The sequence below is a fragment of the Agrilus planipennis genome, unplaced genomic scaffold, assembly GCF_000699045.2.
Source record: "Agrilus planipennis isolate EAB-ADULT unplaced genomic scaffold, Apla_2.0 scaffold77, whole genome shotgun sequence".
Classification (NCBI taxonomy): domain Eukaryota; kingdom Metazoa; phylum Arthropoda; class Insecta; order Coleoptera; family Buprestidae; genus Agrilus; species Agrilus planipennis.
Window position 1 is genome coordinate 632,380 of NW_020439413.1, and position 17,833 is coordinate 650,212.

The window sequence follows — 17,833 nt, forward strand, 5'->3', positions numbered from 1 at the left end:
AATACTATTGCACTTACTGATATTAAATCTATTTTTTTCTTATACCTATCGTTACTATCAATATCAGAAGTAATTAGGCCAAGTTTCAATCCATCATTAATTAATGATTGACCGCGAAAGCTATTTTTTAAAATTTCAAAAGGAAAAAGAATCTTTTGAACGGTTTGACCTATTTGGTTGAAATTTTAACAAATATGTTGTAGGTGTGGCAGAACAGTTTTACTATAAAATATATTTCTCTTTTGTAGAATTGTCGTCAAGACGTGATACATTAAAGAAAACAAATAAAACATCAATTTTTTTAATTTTAAAAATTAACTGTCACACTCAAGGTGTTAAAAGGCAATTATAGACTGAAACAAATTTCTTCTCAACGTTAATTGTAACAAAGAAAAACAAATGTCATATGTGCGGGGGCTTTATTAATCCAATTATTAATCACTAATAACTCATCATTGTCATAAGGTCGTTAGTCCTAAGACTGGTTGGACACGCACCTCCACTCCTTCCTATCCTGGGCTAATAATCGCATTTACCTAAAACTGGAACATCTCACATCCTTAACTATTTGCGAGCAGTAATGTACCTCAACTCCTCTTAACTCCTGTTTCTGCCTCTAATATGTCTCTGACTAGACTTTCATGCCTGAGGTGTCCTACCAACCTATCTCGCTTATTTTTTGTTGACTTCCATAGAGTCATAGTACTATTGGGAAAGGGGGCCATGATTTGTGTTAGGCATTTATGTTAGTACTGGAATGTTGGCAACTCTGAATCCATGATAAAATCGAACTGTGATACCACACTCAGGTGCCCAAATGTCAATAAAAAAATGTATTTTTTTATTTAAAATGAATAATGATTGGAAACTAAGGAATCTTAATTTTCTGAATTCAAGCCTAAAGATGTTGTAATGCACGCGTTACGTAATAAAGAGGAAGAGAGATAATCTCAGGTGTTACGTACCTATAACGTGTGGGGTGAAAGTTGGGTCCCAAAAAATGAAGAATTTTCCATAACCTACGTATGTTTTTATGTGTCAATATTTCAATCACTTCGTGGACAAACCGTAACGGTAATATAAATTTAGGGATTTCTTTTGCATATACGATTTCAATTTAGCAAAAATTTTAAAAATAGTTATCGTAGATTTTTATCGCAAAAGATTTATGGGTTATGATTTTCCTTTCTTTTTATTTCATATACCTAATTAATAAAACATTGTTAACCACAAAGGAAGTTGCTCACAAAATAAAAAAAAAAAATTACTATTCGCTACTTACCCGCGGACGCGCAAATGTGAAATAATTCTTTTACGTAACCAGGAAAACACCCTTAAAATTAATCAACAACCTCGTCATCAACTTCTTATTACATATGCACCACTCGTGCTAAAAGTGCCAGAGAACGTCACGTCTTCGCGAAAAGTTCAACTTCTCAACCGATGTGAAGAAGACGTAGAAGGAGAAGGAGATTTAACTATTCAAAACCCGCGAAACATTTGCCCGTTTTTTTACCGACGATATAAAATAACATCTAAAGTTCAAGATAGCAGCGAAAAGTTAGAAAGAGGAGTCAGAGAATAGAGAGAACGATCTCGAGGACCAGAGAGTTTGCAACCGGCCGGATCACTACCGCTTACTTTTGCATTGTGGAACTTACTAACACAGGCAGGATTCGCAGGACCATGCGTTGACGAAGCAGCAAGCAAAGGCAGGCAGGCAGGCAGGAGGCCGTGGAATTGGTGGCGGGGGTGTGACACGGTCCATATCAGGATAGGACGGGACGGAATACCAGCAGCAACAGCAGAAGCGACAGGATACAACGTTCCCGTTCCCATACAGTCACACACACACACACACGCATTCCAGTAATTACATATCTATCGTTGATACAATTGCAGATAATGGTGGCATGTCCTGATAAGGGATTCGGTGCTAATGCTAATAAGCGAAAACACGAATTACAAACACTAACCGAACAACTGATGGTTGAAAACTTAATTACGGACTGATTGAAGTACTGACATTGACGGTTTCTTCTGAACAAAATAAAAGAAGCTAAAGAAATTCAAAATATTATTAATTAAATATAAATTATCTTTATCTCAACAAAAGCAACGATTGTAGGCCCAAACAATTTTAAATTATAATTTAAATTGAAGTAAAAATTATTCTTTTTGTTTTTATTTATTAAGTTCCTATCAGTTCACGTGGAAGTATTGTAATTTAGTAATTGTATGTTTCGAGGTGACTAAAGTGAAGTGATAAGAAAATGATATTAATTTCGTTGGGGTGACAATCGATGCATACACTATTACCGTCAATACGATCGAAAGAAATTTTATTAAATTCCATCAAACCTTTTTTTTTATTTAATCAAAATGACTGCAGGGAAAGTAGACTGTTGACGTATAAGATTTTAGATTTACCGAAATTAATTTGTTTCATAATTTTTTTGGTGGTAGTAGTCGACATTTTAATGTTTTTGATCTTGATCAAGTTACCTCGTAGAGTCCTTCATAACTTATAATAGTGACAAGACGACGAGAAACAACGAACAATTAACATTAACAATAATAAGGAAGTAGGGGGTTAAATAGGATAATGATAATTCCGTTAACCTCCCATTTATCAGTGTTCACTGGTCATATTTTGATTATTATCAATTCATTAATAAAATGTACTTTGGAAAGAAATAAATTGGTCCATGGGCAAGCCTTTGGATTACATTGTAGAGTGCTACTAATTTTATTTGAAAATACTGACCTATATCTAGTGGTATTTGTTGTTGGTTTTTTGTATAGGTATTTTAGGTTGACTTTTATTATTATCGCAGAAAACCGTCAGGTCCAGATAGTTTAAAAGATTGTAAGTAGTTGAGTTAAAATAAATCTGATGAACGAACTTATACACACCTTTGTTAATATTATTTAAACTCAACATATGTAACCCCAACTCCTTCGTTTAATAAGCTTAAAAAGTATAAACTAAATTTTTTTGAGGTTTAGATCACCTGCCCTGGCCGGAGAGAACTGTGGTTTTCTTGGATCATTTAGGTAAATACTGGAACTGTGACATTCCGCAGATAATATGTCCCTTCTCTTCGGTCTTCATTTTGCCCGTAAAAAAATCAAATCAACAAACTTATATATCCCTTTCTTAGTTTCAGAATTTTAAACTCTCGTTGTTTGTAACTCCCACTTCTTCGGTTAAGCATAAAAATAACAATCTACAAACTAAATCTGTAGAGGTTTGAACTGTAGTTACAGATTTGGGAGGACTCCGGTTCTCGATTCGCCTGCCCTGTCTCCAGAGAAATGTGGTTTTCTTGGTTCATGTAGCCAAATGATGGAACTGTAATATCCCACATACAATATTTCACTTCTCTTCAGCCTTCGTTTCGTATGTCTCAACTGTAGCGATTCAGACCGTTGCTTAGCATTCGGGAAATCACCGATTTTATTCCGGATTCATCTGTTCTGGTCCGAGTTTCTCTATAATTCCTTTGGATCATTTAGGCAAATACTGGAGCAGTTACATTCCACAAACTTCGTCTAAACACGTTATGTGATAATATTTCATTTTTCTTTTGTCTTTATTTCGTCCGTCTCAACTTTAGAGATTCAGACCGTTACTTAGCATTAGGGAAGTTACCGATTTGATTCCGGATTCATCTGTTCTTGTCCGAGTTTCTCTATGATTCCTTTGGATCATTTAGGCAAATACTGGAGCAGTTACATTCCACAAACTTCGTCTAAACACGTTATGTGATAATATTTCATTTTTCTTTTGTCTTTATTTCGTCCGTCTCAACTTTAGAGATTCAGACCGTTACTTAGCATTAGGGAAGTTACCGATTTGATTCCGGTTTCATCTGTTCTTGTCCGAGTTTCTCTATGATTCCTTTGGATCATTTAGGCAAATACTGATACAGCTACATTCCACAAACATCGTCTAAGCACGTTATACAATAATATTTCATTTCTCTTCTCTCTTCATTTTGTCTGTGTTATCTTTCTCTTCGAAACCACCGCCCAACCTTTTCCATGTTTTCTAAAATCATTCTGAAGAAGTCCTTCCACTCCACACTCCAACATTAGTTGATGGCTAGTAGGAACCAAATGTCCAAAAGTTTCGTTTTAATTCAATCTTAACGAGCAGCTTCGTCTACATGTCTAAATCACAGCTCACCGTTTGAATGTGATTATTCTTATCCAAGATTTTCTAGGGTTTCCTTGGATCATTTAGACACGTGCTAGGACAGTAATATTCCACACAATTATTATCTTCCTTCTACGTTTTGCCCGCCTCATCGGCTTTTGCCTAAGTTCTACCCACTTCACAATTCCTAAAAGGACATTGAAGAGCACCTTCGGTTCCACCTTCCGGAGTTTCACAAGAGTAGGTCACAGGAACTAGAAACATGATGCATCCGTAGCTGATGGGAATGATACACACAAAAAGTTTTTGAAGTGAAACTTCTTTACTCACGGTAGGGTAAGTTCGTTTCATGCGAGTTGCTATGTAACGAAATCATGCAACGCATTTCCACCGATGTCTGTCCCTATCTATGCTTAGATCATTAAAACTACGCAACGGAATTTAATGCGGTTTTCTTTCGTAGATAGAGTAATTCAAGAGGAAGGTTTATATGTATAATACATGCATAATATAGTAGAGAATCACTGATAATTTTAGAGGTTTGTAATGTGATGTAAATAAACACATTTTTGCGCTTACATTGCAAACGCTGGCTGAACCCTACGAAATAGATCAAAATAATATACTATAGTATTGTACACCTTAAAAAGGTCTACAAAAAAGTCCGCGATGGTATATGTCTATCTCTTAAGGATAACCCATAATAACCATTTCTTATCCTTTACTTTTTACGAGAAATAATGGCTTATTTACGAAGCGATTTTACAGCATTAATCCTTATCCAATTAAGTACTTTTAAATACATTGTGTATTTAATATAGATCAATATGGCCCTTTACAGCATTTAAGTGAACATTTTCGAAAATATTACAGACCCAAAATACAGGGACATAGCGGTTGCGGCGGTACCGGCTGTGATTGTTGTATATAAAGACATTCTATAGTATATTTAGTATCAGCATTGCACCCGTGCGAAGCATAGTGTACAAATAATACCATTAAACCAATTCCTTAACTCCTATCCCGGTATGTTTGAGTGTTTGAAGAAGTTTCACTTCAGTAGCGTGTTGTATAATTACACGTTGTATTTTTTTGTTGTTTTCTTTAATTTCAGTAATACACTAGAGTTAGTAACGGGTTCTTATGACCAAGGCAATATTGTCGAGTTCAATGTAATGTTGATGAAACTATCTAATAGATCTTCTGTTAGACAATCCGCTTATTACCACTTTAAAGCAAATCTATATTGCCTTAATCTGAATTGTATTGTTTAGTTTAATGCTCGAAACTGACGTCATTAATTCGTTTGCACTCGACTGTACATTTCAAAGGTAGAAATTAGATTGGATGCACCACTGTTCCACTATAGCTGGCAATATTAGTTTGAAAATACTTACCGTGAGTTAGTTCGGGCAGTAACTAATGATTACAGTAAATGTGCCGGTCTGCTATAAAGATGGTTATCGAAATTGGTTTCCAATAATGGAACCAACTAGCTCACGTATCCGTCTGTTTTAAACAAATCCAATTGACATTAAACTAACCATGGTAGGAAAAGTTAGATAATAAATGTTGCGTCGGATTTAGGTATTTGAAAATGCCATTCATTGTGAAATGCACTGCAGCTTAATTTTGAATTTTTGCTTTCAAAACTATTTAATGTTCAGTACGAGCACAATTTGAAATGGAGATTAGATTACAAAAAGAATATTAGCATATCGAATTCAGAGGTAACATGAGGATTGTAAAACTTTATTGATTATAAAACTACGTTGATGTTTCGTTTGTTATAAAGAGAGGTTTTAAAAAGCAGGTTTCTAGTTATCCAATATTTGGTTTAACTGTTAATTTAGAAATTCGAAAAACATGTTGTACGGGTGAGAAACATGGACGGTGGGCGATGATCAGGTATTAGAAAAAATATGTAAATTATTAAATAACAGTACTAATTAGAAAATGCGTTATTATAAAAAAAAATGCAATTGCATGAATATAGTAAAGTAATGAATATTATAAATAATTGTGAACAAAAAGGCATTCACAATGAAAGAACCAGACTTGACTAAGTCTCGTAATAGCAGACCAATCGTCGATGTTGTTTTACAATAACTAATCTATAGTCTTGGCTCTGAATTCCATACCTACATGAAATTCAAATCATCATCATAAGGTCGTCAGTCCTAAGACTGGTTGGACACGTATCTCCACTCTTTCCTATCCTGAGCTAAAACAACAACCCACATCCTTAACTATTTGCGAACAGTAATCTAATCTAGGTCTACTTCTACCCCTCCTAACTTCCGTTTTTGCCTCTAATATGTCTTTGATTGAACCTTCATGCCTGAGAAGGTGTGCTACTAACCTATCTCGCCTATTTGTTATTGACTTCCATACAGTGATCTGTTCTCTTACTCTTTCTAATACTTCATTCTAACCTTCTCTATCCACGTTATCCTCATCATTCGCCTATAACACCACATTTCGAACGCTTCTAACCTTTTCTTTTCCGCCGCGCCCACTGTCCACCTTTTGCACCCGTACAACGCCGCGCTGCAAACCTTTAACAACCTTTTCGAATTTCTAAATTAACCGTTCGCGAGCATAGTGAGTTTTTTTTATTAAAGACAACACGACCCTGCGCTATCCTCTGCTTTATATCCCTACTACTCCTTCCGAGTATCAAAGATACTAATCTTTTGCCCCTGTATATCTATCCCTACAGTTGTACTGTTTTTAATGATGTTGATCGCGTCTTCGATGTATAGATTAAAAAGTAGCGGTGACAATGTGCATCCCTGTCTAATTCCCTTCCTAATATTTACTTCTCTACGTCGCTGCTTAAGTTCTATAACTGCCTGTTGTTCTTTATACAAACTAAGTATCACTATTCTATCTTTGTAACTCATGCCTGCATTTTTAAATATATTTAACATCTTATTTAAGATTGTCAAAAGCTTTTTCTAAATCTACAAATCCTATGTACGCACTCTTTCCTTTTTCTATCGTTTTCTCTATTGTTACACGTAAAGCTAGAATGGCCTCCCGCGTTCCTCTATTTCTTCTAAACCCAAATTGATATTCTAAAGTCTCCACTCCAGAAGTGCCCAGCTTCGGGCCAACGGGCTTCACTAATGCCTACTGTATCTAATTCTAATCTACTCATCTCTACTTTTAAATATTCCAATTTCCCTACTTGCCTCATTGTCCTAACATTCCACGGCTCCGACTTATTGCACCTAATACTATTGCACTTACTGATAACATCCCCCGAGGTAGTCCCCGCCCGGACATTACCGAAATTCAAATAGTAAATATTGAAACAATAAGGACACCCAGTAAGTAATTTAAAATGCTGTTCTGAACTTAAATGGTAAACGTAATTATTTCAAAAGTTTTTGCTATTTTAGTTTTTACCGCTTTGGATAATACTGTAGCGGTAACACCGTTAAAATTAATTTTTATATCTGTTTTTATTGAATTTTTATTATTATTATTGTTTTGTAAATATTCTTCGAAATCTATATGTAGACTTACAACTTCTTATCTTGTGTATGCCTTTGTTTCCTTTTAACCTAGGTTCTATTGTTCAACTATCGTTAGCCTTTACCTAAAATTTCATCTTCACCTATACTTGCGTGCACCCCTTACTAATTGTTGTACTTTTCCTAAAATTCTATATTACTCGCTCTGAGTGCTATAAACCTGTACCTTCAACTTTACTGTTCATACTGTTCCTTCTTGAATATTCTATCTCTTTTTACTAACAATTCAGCTGTATATAAACCCCTAAATTTCCATACTAACTAACCACCGAGCGGCATGGCCTAGAGGTCTAGACCATTGCTTAGCATTCGGGAGGACGCCGGTTCGATTCCGGGTCCGTCTGCCTTGGTCCAAGTTTTTCTGTGGTTTCCTTGGATCACTTAGGCAAATGCTGAGGCAGTAATATTCCACAGATAATCTTTCACTCTCTTCTGTCTTCATTTCGTCCGTCTCATCTTTCTCACCCGAACCACCACCCACCCATTCCCACGATTCCTGAAAGCAGCCTGAAGAGGGCCTTCCGCCCTATCTTCCGGCGTAGTGCCCACCCACCAGCATTACTGGCTGGTGGGAATAAAACACCCAAAAGTTTTTAGTTTCATACTAACTAACCACTCTGCTGTCAACATTCGAGTAAGTCTACAACATTTCTTTATTGTTAATTGTCTGTCTGTTTTCATTGTTTTGTATATATTTTTGTGTCTTGTTGTGTTCTTGTGTCTTTTCCACTTTTGTTTTTCGTCTGTTGTATATTTCTTTTTTCACTCATGGTTTTTGTTGCGTGTACATAAATTGAAGTTATTGTTATATATATATTAGTGTTTTATTTATGTTTTGATTCACTAAACATACCCTAAACGCTAAAATACTATGGAGATGATGAGTTAAGCATTGATTATGAGTTCAAGAAACTACGTGAAATTTAAAAGCACGTAGCAGTATTGTAGGTTTCTTCGGAATTCGGTGATATTTTTAAATAATTTACGCAATTTACGAAAATTTTAGATCAGCCACTGCATGTACGTAAACCTTAGGTTTGTTACGTATTTTTTAAAATTAATTATGTTAATATCTTTTCTTAAAAAAAATCAAGACGTTGCCTACGGCAGATTACAGATTTTAACTGACTTCAGCACCTACTACTTTACATTCTAATAATCGAATGTCTTGATCGTTGTTAAGGATTCGCCAGTGTCGTACGTATCCGAAAAAGGAGGTAGGGAAACTTACTTTTTGACCATATTTCGTTTAATTGTGATAAGAAAATGCTATGAAAGTACGTGCACCACTGTAGTAGTTAGTGTAACATTCAATGTGTTCGCTTTGTACCTTTAGTTAATTGACTTGAGATAAAAAAAATAATAAGTATGTGCAAATAACATCATAATATCAAACAAAGTAGATTAGCACCCTAATCTTTTAGGAAATTTAAAAATTCAACAAAGTGGTGGTCTATAGAAAGTGAGTGAGCATGGTAGATGCCGCATTCTTTTTAAATTACAACAAACGTTAGTCCAGTCTATATCATTAGAAAATTACAATTATCGCTTTTTGTACCAAATTCTACAACGAAAAAAGAATAGGACATAGTTAATTTTCATCGAATTGTTTTCAACAATTTCTCTTAATTTTAATTATTCCCTTACTGATTTGGATTTGATGTGTTTTCAGTAACGGTTAATTGCGACGGTCAATTATCGACTCAATTCAATTCAGAAACGAACGTTTGAAATTTTGATGAATAACGTATTTTTACAGTAGTCAAAAAACGAAGTTCGATTATTTAAACATCTACCACTACGTTTGAAAATTTGAAATCATGAGGTGGTAATTATTCTGCAATTACAATTTAACTGTACATGGAATTTATTATTTATACATGAACCACTTCGACATTTAATAGGGGATGATATCGAATATATTAACATTTTAAATTCATTTTAATTTTTTCTCACTATAAACTACCTTAAGTTAATGAGCGAAAAATTGTTGCTGTTGTCACACCATCGCCGGGAATGGAACTCGAAACTTTTGTCCTATGTACCAATGCCCTGACCACTACCCGTAGGAAAAATTTCCATTGAACTTCAATGGGAATCAAAGGAAAATTCGTAAATTCCATTCAAAACCATTTGGCATAAATGGAAAAATAATTGTTTCAATTTACAATATAATTCCATTAATATTTACATAGGAAAAATTTCCATTGATTTTCAATGGGAACCAATGCAAAATTTGTTAATTCTATATAAAACCATTCATAAATAAATAGATGGATAAATAGAAAATCAATTGTTTCCATTTTGAATAATTCCATTAATATTCTTATCGTTAGATATGAATGGAAAAGTTTTATTTCCCAAAGAATTCCAATGAAATAATTAATTAAGAAATGAAATATTTTTTGGTTTTTGAATTATTTATTTATAAAATCTGTTTCGTTACATGGATTTTAGTTTCATCAGTCTCGTTCGAAACGATTAACAATAGGTGTGATTAATGTTTGTATGTTATTTAATTCTGAATGAGATATTTGCATGCGTACACATTTAAATTGAATATTATTAAATGGTCTCAAAAATATATCCATCCACTATTTCCAAGCCATAAACCCGCTGATATTATATTATTCTTACGAAAAGTATAGAGTAATTCGTTTATCATAACCATTAGTGGCCACATACTATACTAGCCTTTTTCGATACAGTTTTTTCTTGCCCAGGTGCAAGAGTAGTGATATTGCCAATTAGGTGGTGGAAAATCAATAATCTAGTTTTACCTATGCGTGCATGTTGGGGGTATATGAGCAACCACCCCGACAGTAGAGTGAGAGACAAGCAAGGTAGTAAGACGTTTGATTAAAACGGTATATTTCATTTAGACGTTGAGCATTTTTGCTCAAAAAAGACAGAAGACGTATTTATGGTGATTACACGAAGACGTATGTATTTTGGAAGACGCGATACATTGAATATCGAATATAAATTGTACATATTTAGTTCCTGTTTGTTACTCGTTTTGCTGTTTACTGTTTATATTCATTATTATGTTTATTATATATGTATTCAACTACCCGGAGCCTTTTATTAAACAACCCCTAGACAAGTGAAAAAGCTTACATTAGAAGCATTGTTTGATGATTTTGAACCATGCCAGAATATAGAGGAGGCCCAAGTCATCTGTGAGAGTGATGTAGTTTTATCAGAAGCAAGTAAAAAAAAAACACAATGATGAAGAGCCAGACATCCAGACACGTGCCTTGGTTCAGGTACCTGAAGAACCAAATTCTCAACAAAATGATATGGATTATGGAAAAAAGCATGCTGATGAAGTTCCATTGGAACGCAATGAGATTTCCATTGAGTTCAGCATTGGTGCGTAAAGCCAAAGGTCCCGGGTTCGACTCCCAACGGGGGTGTGAAAATAGCAACAATTTTTCCCTCGTTAACTTGTGATAGTTTATAGTGGGGTAAAAATTAAAATGAATTTTCATATTAATATATTATTATTTATGTTACTATTGTTGGCATACTATTTGGCATACAGTTTTGGTGTCGGGTGACAAGAAGTGAGCTTTCAATTTAGTTTGTAACGGAAATGAAGACACTTGTTGAGTTAGAATAGGGATCGGTGACGTGAATGCATTAATAACAGTGTTTAGACGTTTCTAGAATGAAAATTAATCGATAATTAATTGTAACGTTGTCCTTTAAACATTTGTAAGTATAACTATCAAATCAAAATATAACGAATCTAAGCGATATGATGGGTCGACCTCCCCGTTCTTTCGTCTTCAAAACGATGTTGCTTGACGAATCATTTCCTTTTCACTTTTAGGAGTTTTATTTACACTGAATCAATTATTGTCGATCAATATTAATTAACTGCATAACATCATACTTCTTAGAAATGATCTTCAATAAAACAGAGCAGTCTAACCATTTTGTTTAAATACTTTCATATGTAGCTCTTTTGTACCTCAGGAGCATCAAGGAAACTGCCTCTTCCACTAATGGAAGCACAAAAATAGAGTCCCTTAGACACAATGTTCGGTTTTCTGACAATGCAGTAAAATGCAATAGACGCTGAGTAGTGCTCTGTTTCTTATTTCTTTGCTTTTACAGCATGGAGATGTATAGTATATATATTCGCCGGATGACCTATAAACTTTCTAATGAATGTCCTAATAGCTCAGTAGGTACTTTCAGAAATTTTTATTCTTTCTGGCTCCTGATGCAACATTAATGTACTTATCCTACATTCAACACTGTAATTACAGATTGTTGCTCCAGTGAAACCAGTGAGTGTACTTCACCCTTTGCAAAAGAAGGGTCACTAGGGTATGAGCCACCTATTGTGACATTTAGCAGATAATTTGAATTAGTATATAGTGTCCATTTTGTTATAGATAGTTTAAACGATTAAATGCTGTGGATCAAATCACTTGAAAATTTGTAGTGAATTTGTGGGGGACTATCTCTTTCAAAAAAGCTATAGGCATTAAAATGTGATATAACTGGCAGTTCTTCTAATCAGGATATATATATAGATGCGTGCATCTAAAATTCAAAAATGAGTCCCGGTAGAATTATGAGAGTTATACGAGGGTGGATTGATAAGTTTCCGGCCTAACCAAGAGATGACGCCACTAGGCCTACCTTGAGGTGACATTCTATAGTACCATCCTTGGATAGCTTGTAGCTATAGTTTCAGCCCGATCTCCTTGCTAGTGTAGGTTTGACAGCACGCTGAACAAGACGCCTCTGTGGTTTTCGTAAAAATGGAAAAGCAGGAAAATCGTGCTGTCATCAAATACTTTTATTTGAAGGGGTTAACGCCGAAGGAAATTAAAAAAGAGATGGACTCAACACTGGGGACATCCTCCCCGTCATATTCAACCGTTAAGCAGTGGGTTTCCGAGTTTAAAAAGGGTCGTGTGAGCACCTCTGATGGGCCTCGCTCAGGACGCCCCGTTGAGGTCACAACTCCAGATATGATCGAAAAAATTCATCAAATAGTGCTGGGAGACCGCAGATTGAAAGTGCTTGAGATAGCTGAGACCTGTAAGATGTCATATGAACGTGTGCAACATATTTTGCACCAACATTTGCATATGGAAAAGCTCTGTGCAAGATGGGTGCCGCGTTTGCTAACAGTCGACCAAAAATTGATTCGAAAAAACATTTCTACCGCAAATTTGTCATTGTATAAGCGTAATCCAAGCGAATTTTTGCGTCGATTCGTAACCGTTGACGAAACGTGGGTCCACCACTACACTCCTGAAACCAAAAAACAGTTTAAACAGTGGATTGGACCAGGGGAACCAACTCCAAAGAAGGCAAAAACAATTTTTTCGGCGAACAAGGTTATGGCTACTGTTTTTTGGGATGCAAGAGGTATTATATACATTGATTACCTTGCAAAGGGTAATACTATCACTGGTCAATACTACGCAGACTTATTGCAACGTTTGAGCCACGAGGTGAAAATTAAACGACCTCATCTGGCGAAGAAAAAAATCTTGTTTCATCACGATAACGCACCAGCGCACACGTCAATCGTTGCGACGGCTAAAATCAACGATCTAAAGTTTGAATTGATGCCACACCCTCCTTACTCTCCAGACCTAGCCCCGAGTGACTATTTTCTGTTCCCTAATCTCAAAAAATGGCTTGGCGGTAAGAGATTTGCGGACAATGAAGAAGTAATCGAAGCTGTAAATGGTTATTTTGAGGAGCTTGACGAATCAGTCTATAGAGATGGCATTAATAGACTGGAACACCGCTATGAGAAATGTATCAGCCTTGGAGGAGATTATGTTGAGAAATAAAAAAAAAAAATTTTTAAAAACCTTGTTTTTCTTGGTCAGGCCGGAAACTTATCAATCCACCCTCGTATGCTATGGTAACCCTCTATCTTCTGTCCATGAAGAAGGTTCCTGTTTTTACCTGAAGGGCGTGCTTCTGAAGATATAAGAGTTTCGCCCTCTAGAAATTTCTAGAACAGTTCAGAGCATTTGAGAGTATTCGAAAGCATTCCACAATATTCCAAAACATTTTAGAATGTTCGGAAACGTCCCAGATCATTGTGGAACACTCGAATGCTGCGGAATATTCTGGAACATTGTAGACTATTCGAAGCCTTTTTTGTATGAGTGGAGCTACCTCTTGGTAGGGGTATGTAAAGCACGATCCGTCGTGGGTTCCAACGTTCGGGAACATCCCGGAACATTCTGGAATGTTGTGGAATGTTCGAGAATATACTGGAATGTACCAGACCATTGTGGAACGTTCTAGAACACATTCGAATGTTGGAGAATGTTCTAGAACATTGTGAACTATTAGAAGCCTTTTTGGTATGAGTGAAGCTATCAATGTATTCTTATCTAACTGAGATGACCCACAAAAGCAGTAAACTGATTTCTACATTTCTACTAACCAACCGGAGTAGAATAGATTTATATCAGCATGTATATACTGCCTGCACTCCAGCAAATAATATTTATACATAAATGGTTGCCTATTAATTCAGCTTGAAACTATAGATGTCGCTCCAAGATTACATATGACGCAAATTTTATCAAACATTATGGAAAACGGAAACATTTTCTTGTATGAGTTGTGTCACCAAATTTGGTAAGAAGTAAAACACAAGTCTTCAAGAATACAAAGGGAGACTGTTTGTACATTAAATAATGAACTATCTAAAAGACTCGGCCTTTAATTACCATAAAGACATATTAAAGAACGGACACGCGCATGGCGAACTTTGAATGTGGGCATCTATCATCTCACGCACTTATCCATCCTTCGAAATGTTTTTGCGGTAATTAAGGATGATTCATTTTTAGTTTATAACATCTTAAAGGTGATGCCGTATATATTTCCTTTATTAAGGGCGCAATTATTTTCGTCTGACTATAATGAAGATAAATAAGAATTATGAATAAAGCAATAAAACAGTTTAATGTATATGAATAAGTACCCGAGTATAATTTCCGCTTTACTAAACCGGTTTTCAATTTTTATGCCATAGTAAAAATGACGTAAAACTTTTCAATATGGCGAATAGTTGGTTGCCATGTTGTAGTCGAATTTTACAGGAATTTCTATCAGTATCAAACGAAAGATATTGGTTGCAAGTTTTCAAAAATTTGTATGGCTTACAGCGTCTTTATAATAAAGCGGGGGGAGAGGGAGGCTTTGTAATAAATAAAAGCAGCTACAAATTGTATCTTATCTTCATGATTATTTAGATAATCTGTTAAATTTTTGAGAATGGAGTATTTTTTTTGTTATCGTTAAGACGAAATTGAGTGACCAAAATCGTGGATAAATATACCATTAGAGTTCTTCCAGTAATTACACGACGAAATTAGCACCTTCCTTTTATTAATAATCTAGGACGGTATTCAGCTTCCACGTGATGTTACGGAATACCTCAGGCACTTTAGTTTCATTTTCTAATTACACGGAAGAGACAAAATAAAAATAAATGAGGAAGTGGCAGCTTCCATGAGTCTAATTTATTGATTAACCGGGATCAGTTCGGGGATGGTTAAGTAATCTTAATTTGCTATAACACTTAGAAAACTTCTCTGTAACTTGATTGCTGGTGCTGGTGTCATAGATTGTAATAGCTAATAGGTACAATTTGCCCGATAAATTAATCGTTCGCGAGAAGTGACTTCTTTCTTTTGAAGGCGATTCGACCCTGCGCTATCCTCTGCTTTATATCCATACTACTCCTTCCGTTTTACTTATCTTACTTCCTAGATACCTAAAATCTGCCACATCTTCTAATCTTTCGTTTCCTATCTAATAACTCCGTCCTTTTTTGTCTGTTTCCGCAATTGCAGATTTTTTCATCATTAAAGTATCTTTTCAGCAGACACCTCATCAAAACGATTCTTATTGGCAAATATTATTTTTTCGGAAAATGGTTAATATTTCTTTTTTCACTCATGGTTTTTGTTGCGTGTACATAAATTGAAGTTATTGTTATATATATATATTAGTGTTTTATTTATGTTTTGATTCACTAAACATACCCTAAACGCTAAAATACTATGGAGATGATGAGTTAAGCATTGATTATGAGTTCAAGAAACTACGTGAAATTTAAAAGCACGTAGCAGTATTGTAGGTTTCTTCGGAATTCGGTNAACTCCGTCCTTTTTTGTCTGTTTCCGCAATTGCAGATTTTTTCATCATTAAAGTATCTTTTCAGCAGACACCTCATCAAAACGATTCTTATTGGCAAATATTATTTTTTCGGAAAATGGTTAATAATATATTCAAAAGATTTTTCCACATGTTACCATAAAATCTCCTATTTCACCCAATGAAAATTTTTAATAACCTCGAATTGAACTGTCCGTTCTATATATATTCTAAGCAGTTATTATAAAAATTTCTGACTTCTTTCAGAAAATTCGGTTCTTGTTCTTCCAACCTAGTGATATTCTTCGAATGAAGGAACGTGATAGTTATCAATTCATTCTTACGTACAATTTTGTTTTTAAATTATTGATCTTATTTTGCCCCCTTTAATAGTTTCTTGTGTTCAGTGGTTCTTCTGTTGGTCAGTGAAATAGCCAGTCGGCGAATTTACTATTCGTTAGAGGCAATATAGATCAAGATCTTTCGACTAATTTATTTTCCAATAGGTCTATTCTTTCTGCGGAATTTGAGAAGCTGGAATTACATTTGCTTCCCAGTCTTAGCATTCCGTTTCTTATAATGAAAAAAACCAACGTTCATAAAGTCCCTCGCACGTCTTTCCGTCTATATTGTTCGTCATAGCTGCTATTCTTAGAGTCCATTTGATGATAAAAGTTAAAATATACTTGGTAATAAACTGCACAGTAATAAACTGACCTAAATTTTTGCACTAGTTAAAACCAGAAAAGTAGTGACTCACTGTTTATTCACTCACAACTCAAACTCCTAACCGCATGCATTCCTCCAATTTGTAATAACCAGTGGCGGCGCATCACCTTCTAAGAAATAAAACAGTAATATTTACATTAAATACTTTTACGGAATTAACGTCAATTCACAACTGTAGGATTTTAGATCTCTACTGACTATAGCAGCAGTGATATCTCCTGAAGATGTCATCCGTGCGTGGTGACGAAACGTCGAGGAAAACCTTGAAAGGCGACGGCCAGAAAACCCAAACAATTACGGCAACATTAACGATGGCTGCGAAAGCTTGAACCAAATAGTATAGGATTTTAATTGTTCCTAGTCTATTTCCTTCTTATTATTATTCATTTTAGTTCAGATCAACTCTATCCCTGGAGGTACGTACTGAGTTAACAAACAAGAACGAAAAGCTATGAAATCTGAGTAACGACCTTTCTCAATGGTAATTAAAAACCTCATTATCGCGTTTGAAGAAGATGTAAAATAATAAGAACCGATAAAATAAATTCGTCTTGTGTAATACTAAATTAAGTCTGCAGGTAAAATGCGATTCCGAGCTATTTACAAACTATGAGATCACTTTTATAGACCAGCCCAGCAAACCATCCGTTTAGTAATAGAAGTACGTAATTATATCTCGAAAAATTTTGTAAAGAATCTGTTTTTGATGACCTTTTGAGAAAAGGGGACCTTCCTTTGTACAATTATGCCATTCAAAAATACTATACGTGATTCATTTTATAATCGATTACTTAACTATCAAAATAGAACTCCATTCTACTAAGGATTCTTCGAATATTTTCATTTTGATAAACAAGTTTCTGTCATACAAATAGTACTTTCTCTATTGGGATCCGTCACAAGGAAAAGCAAGCTCACTCGCACATGCAAAGCCGGTTTGGAAGAATGTTTCTAAACATATTCTTGCAACAGGTATACTTCGTTTAGTTTCTGTAGAGATATGACCTTCAGTTTGACCGGCGCAAAGTAGAAAAGAACAGCACTAGGCCAGAAAAGAAAGGAGACAACTCTCGGCCAAACTCTTAACCGGTGAGGAGCGTATAATCCGTACAGTACTGCACGGAAAAATTGACCATTTTGTCCACTAAAATTGCATTGCTCAAATGTGCTGTTATTGGTACCATTTACTACTGAAAATATCAACGAGATGTTTATTTATATTTGAAGACATATTAAA

General features: G+C 35.1%; 1 protein-coding gene across 2 annotated transcripts in view; it reads right to left on the reverse strand.

Moving 5' to 3' along the window:
- Nucleotides 1-17,833, reverse strand: part of LOC108734264 (synaptotagmin-7) — a 663,520-nt gene that overhangs the window by 573,538 nt on the left and 72,149 nt on the right. Inside the window, exon 1 of one of the 2 annotated variants that reach the window (XM_025978973.1) lies at nucleotides 1,283-1,627. The exons of the other annotated variant lie outside the window; for it this stretch is intronic. The gene's annotated coding sequence lies outside the window, so the exon portion shown is untranslated. Of the gene's footprint in view, nucleotides 1-1,282; nucleotides 1,628-17,833 lie in introns of those variants that run through there. 2 annotated transcript variants of the gene reach the window in all.